Raw genomic sequence first — 12232 nt, forward strand, 5'->3', positions numbered from 1 at the left:
TATATTATACATTAATACTGGTAAGTCAAAGCTCCGCCTGCAAAAACGGAAAAAAAAAACTGAATAAAACAGTTTATTCAGTTGGATACAATTTTATTTCTGATTATTTTTTTTTATCTCAGGATGTGTCAGTGAATGCTTTGCTGTCCCCAACATCCATCGAACAGTGTTACAGACAAATACATTGTGGTGGAAATACAACATCGTGTGTTCTTTCAGCTTTTTCACTCGGGGTCACCACAGCAGATCGGTAGATGGATCTGCACGTTGAAGCACACTAACTGCTCACTCACCACACTGCCTGACAGAAATGCAGTATAAATGTGTCAAAAATGAAGCTGGATATTAGGAGCACATACACGTGCACGCTGTGTAATCCTGCACAGATATTTCACTGTACATTTTGCCTCAAGGTGACTCAGGCCAAAATGAGCAACCGGTGCTTTGTGTGAAAGATAAAGAGGACGACAAAAAAAGAGATAGAGTGGAAAGGGGGGGCACACAGAAAGAGAGAGAGAGATTAAACCGAGAGGATGAGCGTGCACGTGTGAGTGTGTGTTGGTGGCAAAACAGAGGACAGTCTGAAGTCATTCAAGCTTTTCTTCTGCCTGAATAATCACAGTTTTGTCCAAATTTAGTTGAAGGAGACTCTGGAACATTTGGCTCTTTGACATACAGAAAGTCACAGAACTGCATCAGTTCACTTTGGCCAAATGTGTTTTTCTTGAAAATGAATAACTTCTCTCATTCCCTCTGTCTTTATCCCTCCCCTCCCTCATTTCTGTCATCTACTGTCATTCCGTTCCTCTTGTCAGGGATTTAAGATGATATGGCAGAAAGCAGCATCCTTCATAACATCACAAGTACACACACACACACACACACACACACACACACACACACACACACACACACACACACACACACACACACACACACACACACACACACACCAGAAATTTGCATTTCTGCAAGCACAGCAAAGAAGACACATCTGATCGAGTTGGGTGTCTTGTGGCTTCTTCACTAGTCTCCTTTTTTTCCCTCAGTTTTTGAGAGCTACCTGCAACGGAGCTTTACCACACCACTCCACACCTTTTGTATTCCTTAACAATAGATGTAATTGTGGTCCAAGTCATACTTGGTGACTTGGAAATGCTCCTTGACTTGTAAAAAGAAAATTGCCAATAAAACTGATCATTTATTCCACCAATAATCCTAATGGCTATGATTCCTAAATGGTTATTACAATTTTATTCATTGTTGTTCAGTTGCTTGAATGAATGTCGCCTTTGAGGTCAGGGAAGCCTAGGAACAGCTTTTGGAGTCATGAAGGTGCTGGGCAGAGGTGTTTGATGATGTCAATACGGATGCAGGAGAACAAAGACCCAAGTCTTGTCTTGGGCTCTTCTGAGGATCCTTGAGTATCACTGGAATGAGTCTGTGTCAAAATCAGCAGGTAGCCTGAGATCTAATTAGTGAGCCAGTCTTTGGACGACAGATTCAAGACCCATTTGAAAGAAAACTGAGTTCAGTTCATGACATTTTGCTGTGATTAGAAAGAAACGTGTGTGCCTGTGTTGCCAGTGAAAAGTGGGAGAAACCACTGTGGTAAATACAACCACGGCTGATTCACCCGAGGAGGTGCCTATAAAAACAGAGTCAAGATAATGACGACTGCAATAGTTTTCATCAAGACCTATTAGCCACTGTTCTGTTTTCACTTTCAGAGAAAAAGGTCATGATTCTTCATGATTAAATTTAAATTTTATGATTCAAACTGCATTTAAAGTGACAGTGTGTAAGATTTAGCGTCATCTAGTGGTGAGGTTGCAGATTGCACTGTGCCGTCGCTGGTCATGATTTGTTCCCTTTCACGTTTTTGCTTTTGTAGTGGTGACTCCGCTCCTTTGCTTTCTCTTGTGATAAGCAATATGTACAGTATGAGCCTCCATTTCATAAAAACAATTCTCAAACAGAACTGTTTGTGTACCGTGGTCCCTCGTTTATCACGGGAGTTACGTTCTAAAAATAACCCGCGATAAGCGAAATCCGCGACGTAGTCAGCGTTATTTTTTGCAATTAGTATAGATGTTTTAAGGCTGTAAAACCCCTCACTACACACTTTATACACTTTTCTGAAACAGGCATTAACATTTTCTCACTTTTCTCTCTTGTGTAAACACTCTCTTTTTTCTTCTGTGAGAGAAGATTATAAACAGACACACACAGAACACAATGCGCATGCTCTCCCTTCGCTCACTGCCTCCGGGGGTATGGATGTCGCAAAGAATCCAAGTCCTCTCTCGGTGGCCACGGAGCTCTGCGGCTGCAGTGAACATCAGCATCAAAACAGCGAGCGTAGTCTCTGGACCTGCTGCCAGATTTGGCGCAGTTCCGCACAGCAGAGAGGAGGTGAGTGGCCCGCTGCCACGTTTACCGAGCCCGCAGAAAGCGCATCGGAGACAGTGAGAGCAATTGCGGTGATGTCGATCGGTGCCGCGACTGGCCCGCCTGATAAGGACGCAGAGCACAATGCGCTATTAAAAAAAAAAAGCATGCAAAATTGCACCAAAAAAAATCTGCGAAACTGCGAGGCCGTGAAAGGTGAACCGTGTTATAGCAAGGGACCACTGTATAAGGTAGGTAGTTATAAGGTGTTTTTGTGTGTAACGTTCATCTTCTGTTTTTCTTCAGTATTCCGGCTGCGCTGCAAAAATGTGAAAGATGGAGTAAGTATGTTCCAGTGATGGGAACAGTTCCGCTAACCACTAATTAACAAAGTTAACATTTTTGTTAGCGGATTAACTTTTCAGCTAACTTTAAAAACCATCAGGGACCAATTAGCTTCTGCTTAATTTAGTTCCACTAGCTTTCAGTATGCTAACATTTTTTTTTTCTGGTAAAGTGAGTAAATTTAAATTTAAATTACCCTAAAATCATACATGTTAGTTCCTGTGTCTGAACGCAGAGAGCTAGCCAACACGTCCGGTTCACAGGTTGAAGCACACAAGACAAGAAGTTACACTGTGGACAAAAATGGTATGTACGCAGCTCAAAAGTCAGTATTTTTATTTATTTATTTTTTTGTGCATTTGTGTTTGTGAACGCAATAGAGGGTTTTCATGTGATGTATCGGTCACGTCATTTTGTGTCCCGCGGCCATTCTGGATTACGACGTGTTGGCCGCTGTGATACACTACGTGCATTTGGCGAACAATTGCAGAAGCTTCAATGTCGGTGTGAAGAAGCCTCATGGCACCGTGGCGCTGAGAGAGATCCGCCGCTACCAGAAATCCACTGCTCCCAGAATTTTATTTTACTTTACTCGGCAATAAAATTATATAAGAATACATAAAAATACTGCAGAGGATGACACAAGAACGCTTCCAATACGGATGCTTATTTACATTGTGGTCCTTGAGCACCGAGCTGCTGATCCACAAGCTGCCCTTCTAGCGCCTGGTGAGAGAAATCGCTCAGGACTTCAAGACCGACCTCTGCTTTCAGAGCTCCGCTGCGATGCTCTGCAGGAGGCCGGTGAGGCTGACCTGGTCGGCAGCTTCCTAGTTCACAATATCGCAGTGTGACACTGTAAGCCAGTTCGTTACATCACCACTAAATTCACTATCTGGTATAAGATACGGATCCACTGAACCAACTGCTACACATCTATCACGATAAATAGCTTTATCTCGAGGATTTAAAGCATCGTAATAACCGTACATTCTGTCCATTTTTCTATCACGCGCCAGCCTCCTTGTAATCCAGAATGGAGACGGCACCTGTCCTTCAGCAAATCAGTCACGTGATTGAAAACCCTCTATACAGGTGAGTCGTAGCTCCATTAATGGTTTCTAAATAAATAATATAGAGATAAACTGTGACTTCTAATACTGTGATTTAATGCTTTTGATAAAGATGATGTTTGGAGTTTCATTTTTTTATTTTTCGTGTGTTCGTTTTGTGTTTGTGATCGCCTTTGAATTTACCCAGCAGCCCTTGCAGCGCTTTAACTCAAAACTGGCTTTTATCAGTAGCTGACAGTGAGTCAATGCTAAAAGTTAGCGGTTAACGGTAACATCTACTACATTTTTAGCAGTTTATCAGTTTAGCATTATAAAAGTTAACTTTTCAGCTAGCTAATGGTTATCGATGCTAACTTTTCGGTTAGCTGTCCCCACCACTGGTATGTTTCTTCTGTACTACTGTATCAACATGGGGGTGCAAGATGGCGGCCTACATGAGAGGCCCCGCTCCTACGTAAACACATCCATTTCTTGTTGCATACAGTAATGAACAGACGGTTATGAATGCTATATTCCATTTTTGTTAATAATTACCCATAAATCCTACACAGTGTAGCTTTAAATGAATATGCCAAATATTATAAACACAATGTGGAACCACACATTCATGCTGCAAGTTCCTTCACTTCTATCCGACCTCTGCTGCCTGTCACTAATCCTTAGACAGACATGCTACATGACCTCTGACCTCTCTGTCCACATCAGCCTACAGCAAGATTTGACCCTTTGGCTGTCTGTCAACATCAAAGTCAGATTCACATAGAAACACATAACATAACTGTGTGTGAGTGCAGGATTCAGCTGTTACCCAGCAAATCCAGCAGCAGCAAATTCAAATTAAATTCATTAAATAAATAATTAAATAAAAACCCACAGGCATGCAGTGGATAAAGTAATTGAAATAACAGGAGTATTTAGAAGAATCTGAGGCACTGAATATTTTAGTTTTTCTCTAACAAGGTCAGCGGGATAAGCTTCTTGCAGGCAGTTAGCATGTGTGCGTGTGGTGGTGTAAATACGAGGTCTGTCCATAAAGTATCGTACCTTTTTATTATTTTTTTTAACTATATGGATTTGATTCATATGTTTTCACGTCAGACATGCTTGAACCCTTGTGCACATGCGTGAGTTTTTCCACGCCTGTCGGTGACGTCATTCAGCTGTGAGCACGCCTTGTGGAAGGAGTGGTCCCGCCCCATCGTTGGATTTTCATTGTCTGGAAATGGCGGAATGATTTGGGGTTTTTTTCCATCAGAATTTTTTCAGAAGCTGTTAGAGACTGGCACCTGGAAACTATTCGAAAAATTTATCTGGCTTTCGGTGAAAATTTTACGGGCTTCACAGAGAATAAGGTCTGGTAGTACAGCTTTAAGGACCCCTTTAAGGACGCTCAGTGCGCCACGCTCCGAGCTGCGACGACACGGCACAAGCCACCGGACCATTTCTGAGCTGATGGCTCTGTGGATACGAGACTGTCATGTGCTCTTTCTCTGGTTATCACAAGAGCTGGACATCAGCCATTTTCCGGCAGATTTCACTTTTAACAAGAGATTTTGTCATGGAAAGCCGCGCGGAGGCTTCGCACATCACGACCGATTCGCTTTGGAAGTGAGACAAAGGAACACCTCCGTTTCGGCGTGTCAGAGGACAAGTTTGGACATGTCTATCTCGGCTTTCAATGCTTACCAGTCCAGTAAGTATCAGTGAAATTGTGGAGAGCTGGACATGTCCAAACTTGTCCTCTGACACGCCGAAACGGAGGTGTTCCTTTGTCTCGCTTCCAAAGCGAATCGGTCGTGACGCGTGAAGCCTCCGCGCGGCTTTCCATGACAAAATCTCTTGTTAAAAGTGAAATCTGCCAGATACTACGCTAAAGTGCAGATGGGGGCACTGTTTCACCAAGTGGCAAATAAAATGGAAATGAATACAAGATGCTTGAATATTAACTACCTCCTAAATAGGGGGTTATGGTTTTGTTGTGTTGTCTGTTTGTTTGTCAGCAGGACATGCCAAAATGACATTAACTGATTTCAATGACATGTGTAGACCCTGAGCCGCCAAAGAGAAGATTATATGTTGATGTGGATCCGGATCAAGGAGCAGTTCTTGCGTTTGATCATAGATCAAAGGCAAGTAACTTAAAAAGTAATAGAAAGTAATGAATTCATGTAGATAACAATAAGTGAGTGATGTAGAATAACTACCAGATAGCAACTGGTTAACCTGAGAATAACTGACTGTAACCAAGTACCTGTAATGACTGTAAAAGCCTCCTTTGATCTGGTGTGGCCTTTGATTCTGATTATGAGTAATCCTGATTTTGCCCATCCGAACTATATGTTCAAAGCAGTCAGGACCTGCACTCTTGAATAAGAATGAAAGCTCAAAGAAAAAAGCCAATGCACCCCTTGAACCTGATTATAAGACCAGAGCAAGACAGACAGACAGACAGAGACAAAAATATAACCTTATCAAGTCTCAAAGAGCAACAGTCAGGATCAAATATCAGTAATTAGGATAAAAGATTAGCAATCAAAAATGAGTAATTAAGAGCAAAGTTTGCCAATCAGCATCAGTGATCAGCAAACAGGATCAGATTTCACTGATTAGGATAAAAAGATTGGTGATCAAAGATGAGTAATTAAGAGAAAAGGTTGGTGATCATCGTCAAAGACCAGCAATCAGGAACAAATATCAGTGATTAGGATAAAAGATCAACAATTAAATGTGAGTAATTAAGAGCAAAGGCTGGCGATCAGCATCAAAGAGCAGCAATCACGATCAAATATCAGTGATTAGGATAAATGATCAATAATTAAAGATGAGTAATTAAGAGTAAAGGTTGGCGATTAGCAATCAGGAACAAATATCAGTGATTAGGATAAAAGAGCAACAATTAAATGTGAGTAATTAAGAGCAAAGGCTGGCGATCAGCATCAAAGAGCAGCAATCAGGATCAAATATCAGTGATTAGGATAAATGATCAACAATTAAAGATGTGTAATTAAGAGTAAAGATTGGCGATTAGCAATCAGGATCAAATATCAGTGATTGGGACAAAAGATCAACAAGTAAAGATGAGTAATTAAGAGCAAAGGTTGGCGGTCAGCAGTTAGGATCAAATATCAGTGATTAGCATCAAAGATCAGCAATTAAAGATGAGTAATTAAGAGCAAAGGCTGGTGATCAGCATCAAAAGAGCACCAATCAGGATCAAATATCAGTGATTAGGATAAAAGATCAACAATCAAAGATGAGTAATTAGGAGCAACAGCTGATGATCAATTTTCAATTTATTTTCATTTATATAGCACCAAATCACAACAGATTTGCTGCAAGGCACTTCACACAAGTAAGGTCTAACCTAAGCCCCAGAGCATCATTGGTAAGGAAAAACTCCCTCTGAGGAAGAAACCTCAAGCAGACCAGACTCAAAGGGGTGACCCTCTGCTTGGGCCATGCTACAGAGATAAATTACAGAACAATTTACAAAATGAATATACAGGAAATGCTGTTGGTGCACAGGACAGGATAGACAGGATAGTAGCCAAGTGCTTGCTCACAGGGGGTCGTTTTGACCGTTGGGGTTTTACATAATTATTGTATGGCCTTGCCTTACAATATAAAGCACCTTGGGGCAACTGTTTGTTGTGATTTGGCGCTATATAAAAAAATTGATTGATTGATTGATTGACAGGATGACTGTCAAAGAGTAGGCTCAAAGATCCACAATCCGTATATAAGAATGTTAGAGATGTCAAAGCAACAGCCCTCTTATAATGAAAAATGGAAAATGTTAACCTATATATGCCCCCGACAAATTTCACTGAAATCTGTTTGTGTCTTTTTGAGAAAGAAATAACATTTAATTAATGGGAGATGGTAAAAGAAAAAACGTAAAAAAAAAAAAAGTCACTCGGGAGGAGCTCGGTGCCACTGCTCCTCCATGTCGAAAGGAGTCAGTTGAGGTGGCTCGGGCATCTTGTGCGGATGCGCCCTGGACGCCTCGCTGGAGAGGTGTTCCGGGCACGTCCCATTGGGAGGAGGCCCCAGGGAAGACCCAGGACACGCTGGAGGGACTACATCTCTCGGCTGGCTTGGGAACGCCTTGGGGTTCCCCCGGAGGAGCTGGAGGAGGTGTGTGTGGATCGGGAGGTCTGGGCGGCTTTGCTTGAGCTGCTGCCCCCGCGACCCGACTCCGGATAAAGCGGAAGAAAATGGATGGATGGATGGATGGATGTAATATAAATAATACAAGTAGCTTTCGTTGTTTGTAGCTTGCTCCTTTAGCTTAATCAGACTTTAGGTTGCTAACTTAAGCTTTATTTGACTTACGCTAACTCTGGTTAGGATTTCAAAGAGTTTAGCAAGCCAACACAGATTTGTTATCTAACTTCAGCCTTCTCTAACTTTAGCTAAGTTCAACTTTATTTAGCTTCAGCTGATTTCATTGGGGTTGCTGTGTCTTTAGGTGGCTAATTACCTACGGAATTCAGCTTTCTGTCATTTTAGCTAATTTTCAATAGCTTTTAAAAAAAAATTCTAATTCCCTTACATTTCTTAAAGTCCAAGTCCAAAATAAAGTCCAAGACATATTCAGTAACTTGGAAGTTTTCATTTATCCATCCCTGACTTGTATGAAGACAACTGACAATAAAGCTGATTATTTACAGGTATTATATCAAAGGGGCTGATTATTTATGCAACCCATCATCTTGGCTTTTATATTTTTTGTTGATTTATATCAAGTTGTAGAGATTTGGTTTTCAGTTTGAGTTTAAGGAAAATAATTTTCCAAATTTTTATATTGAGAAACCTGATTTACTTTTTGTATTTGGAATGGCATAAACAAATTGAAATGCATGAAATACCAACGGGCCGAATACTTTTGCAAGCTACTGTATTATCATTTTCTGATATTAGGAACCTTTGCTGAAAATGTTTCTGTGTCTGCGCATTCAAAATTGTTACAGGTGACAGGTGGTTATTACATTTGTAGTTGGCACACAAATAAAAAAATATGAAGTGATGCATTTACTTTCTTGATTTTGTCTTTAAAGAAAAACATTGGTGCAATTTTCAGGGCTAAGAGGAGAGCAAAAGTAGGTTTGTATCGCCGCAGCGGCTCTTAAAAAATAAAAACGAAAAGCTGACAAGGCAGAAAAGGTGGCGCTCTGATTCCTGTGCGTTTTCCTTTTCATTTCACTGAGAACTCTCTGCAACTGTTGATTCACTTTGAAGAATCACTCTTTCATTTTCAGGACTGTGTGCACTCTGTTCCCTTTGCATAATTACACTCTTACAGTGCAGGCTTCTCCTGTGCACACACACACACGCGCACACACACACACACACTTGCCCACACTACTATACAACAGGCACGCTGCACAGCTTCCTGCAGAAATTACACATTCACTTGAAGGCCTCATTTCTCATTAACCTTTATTTGTCTGGGTTAAGCTGCCTGAGAAATTGCGCTGTTTTTCATCACTTTCTCTTCACACGCTCACATCGGCGAGCTTCACTCAAAGAAATCCTCAGACGTATTTATTTTCAGCGAGGGCTCACTCCACTTCAGGCTGATTTCTTTAGAAATCCTGCAAACGTGCAAGACCACCTGAGGATAAATTCTTTGAATATAGCAGGTGAATTGTAGCTCTACTTTTCTCTCTCTCTCTCTCTCTCTCTCTTTTTTAGAGTTTTCCTGACTGAAAACATCCCTCCTTTTACAACTAATATCATACTTTCAAATAAATTAGTTTTATAACCAGGCGGTGAGAAATGAGCTTGAAGTTAATATGCCAATTATTGAGGTAGTGAGGGAGTTAGCTGGTAATTTTTGTGGCTTTCTCCTGAGTTTAATTAAGTTGTCTGTATGTTCCTGTGAAACTGCAAAGGTAGTCAGCATCTGCCCAAACATTATAAAAAACCCACTTCAGTCTTTGATGCTGCAGCTGTGGCAATTCTCTTTATAATATCCCAAAAGCTCTTTGGGGCATTTTTTGATTAACAGGCACTCTGCTATTTTTGCACAGGAAAATAACATTTTAGTGGCACTTAAATGCTTTAGCACTTAATTTATATGCAAACTTTGCACAGTTTTTAGGAGCATATTAAGCTTAAATATGGGAAGTTATAGGATCATTTCTGATGTAAGCTCCAGTTGGAATTAGTATACACAAGATAATACCTCCTGTGGGCATGCAGACATACCCCACTTCACTTGACCTATATTCAAATGATTGACTTCTGGCTGGTCTTTCAAAAATCCACCAAAGTGTGTACCACATTTGGACCAAACCAGGTTGCACACAAAAAACTGATGCATTGTATGAACTCAATTTAAGTATGTGCAGGATTTCTGTCTAATAAATATATGTAGCCCCAAGTCAAATAAAGGGCATCCATGCAAGATAATTTAATTTAATTTAGTCAGGACTGCATATATTTATTAGATGGAAATCCTGCCCATAATTGAATTGAGTTCATCCAATGAGTCATTTGTTTGTGTCATACACTAACAAAGCTGACTCATTGGATTGGATTACATCTAATAAATACGAGGTCTATTAGAAAAGTATCCGACCTTATTATTTTTTTCAAAAACCATATGGATTTGAATCACGTGTGATTGCGTCAGACAAGCTTGAACCCTCATGCGCATGCGTGGGTTTTTCCACGCCTGTCGGTTGTGTCATTCGCCTGTGAGCAGGCTTTGAGTGAGGAGTGGTCCAGCCCCCTTGGCATTGTTTCATTGCCAGGAAATGGCGGAATGATTTGGGCTTTTTTTCCATCAGAATTTTTTCAAAAACTGTTAGAGACTGGCAGCTAGAAACCATTAGAAAAATTTATCTGGCTTTCGGTGAAAATGTTACGGGCTTGGTAGAGAATAAGGAGTGTTACTGTCGCGCTCTGAAGCCGCCATCGGCAGGCTGAACAACCATTTCATTTCTAAACGGATGGCTGTCTGGATCCGTGACCATCGTGTGCCATTTCTCTGGTTATCACAAGAGCTGGACATCAACCATTTTTCGGCAGATTTCACTTTTAACAAGAGATTTTGTCATGGAAAGCTGAGCGGAGGCTTTGCGCGTCACAACCGATTTGCTGATGGAGCAAGACAAAGGAACACCTCCGTTTCGGTCTCAGAGGACGGCTTTGAGATGGCGTTCAGACACCTGTCGGTGGTTTTTCCATCGAGTGATTAACCGAGAAATTGTGGCTGTGCCTGGACATGCCAGAACATGTCCCGTGAGGCTTCATCATGGCGTTGCTTTGCACCATGCGGCACCGCTGCGACGCACGAAGCCTCCGCTCCTCTTTCCATGCCAAAAAATCCTGTAACACTGGAATGTGCCGTTCATTTCCAAACTGGACGCTGTGTTTTATCCGGGACGTCGTCTGACTAGCACAGGAATTGTGAAAAGACGTGAACATCAGCACTTTTTCGGCACATTGAGACAGATGTGCAGAGGAATTCCACGCATCGCGGCAGTGCCGCATGGCGCCAGTAACGCCGTGATGAAGCCTCACGGGACATGTTCTGGCATGTCCAGGCACATCCACAATTTCTCGGATAATCACTCGATGGAAAAACCACCGACAGCTGTCTGAACGCCATCTCAAAGCCGTCCTGTGAGACCAAAACGGAGGTGGTTTTGTCTCGCTCCAGTAGTGAATCCATCTGACGCGCGAAGCCTCCGCTCGGCTTTCCATGACAAAATCTCTTGTTAAAAGTGAAATCTGCTGGAAAATGGTTGATGTCCAGCTCTTGTAATAACCAGAGAAATGGCACACGATGGTCACGGATCCAGACAGCCATCCGTTTAGAAATGAAATGGTCGTTCAGCCTGTCGATGGCGGCTTCGGCGCGCGGCGCGCCCCACAGCCGCTGGGGGCCGTCCTTAAAGCGACAGTAACACTCCTTATTCTCTACCAAGCCCGTAACATTTTCACTGAAAGCCAGATAAATTTTTCTAATGGTTTCCAGCTGCCAGTCTCTAACAATTTCTGAAAAAATTCTGATGGAAAAAAAGCCCAAATCATTCCGCCATTTCCTGACAATGAAAATCAGACGAGGGGGCTGGACCACTCTCACTCAAAGCCTGCTCACAGGCGAGTGACGCAACTGACAGGCGTGGAAAAACTCACGCATGCGCACGAGGGTTCAAGCTTGTCTGACGCAATCACACGTGATTCAAATCCATATGGTTTTTGAAAAAAAAAATAAGGTCGGATACTTTTCTAATAGACCTCGTATATGTAGCCTCAACCAAATAAAACACATCCACGCAAGATAATGCATGGATGCCCATACTTGAATTGAGTTCATTCAAAGAGCCATTTTTTGAGTGTGGGAGACAGATTTCTTGATGTTTGTCCAAATTACTGGCAATTTTGTGCTCAACCTTCATTATAATACT

Source organism: Thalassophryne amazonica, chromosome 20, assembly GCF_902500255.1.
Source record: "Thalassophryne amazonica chromosome 20, fThaAma1.1, whole genome shotgun sequence".
NCBI lineage: Eukaryota > Metazoa > Chordata > Actinopteri > Batrachoidiformes > Batrachoididae > Thalassophryne > Thalassophryne amazonica.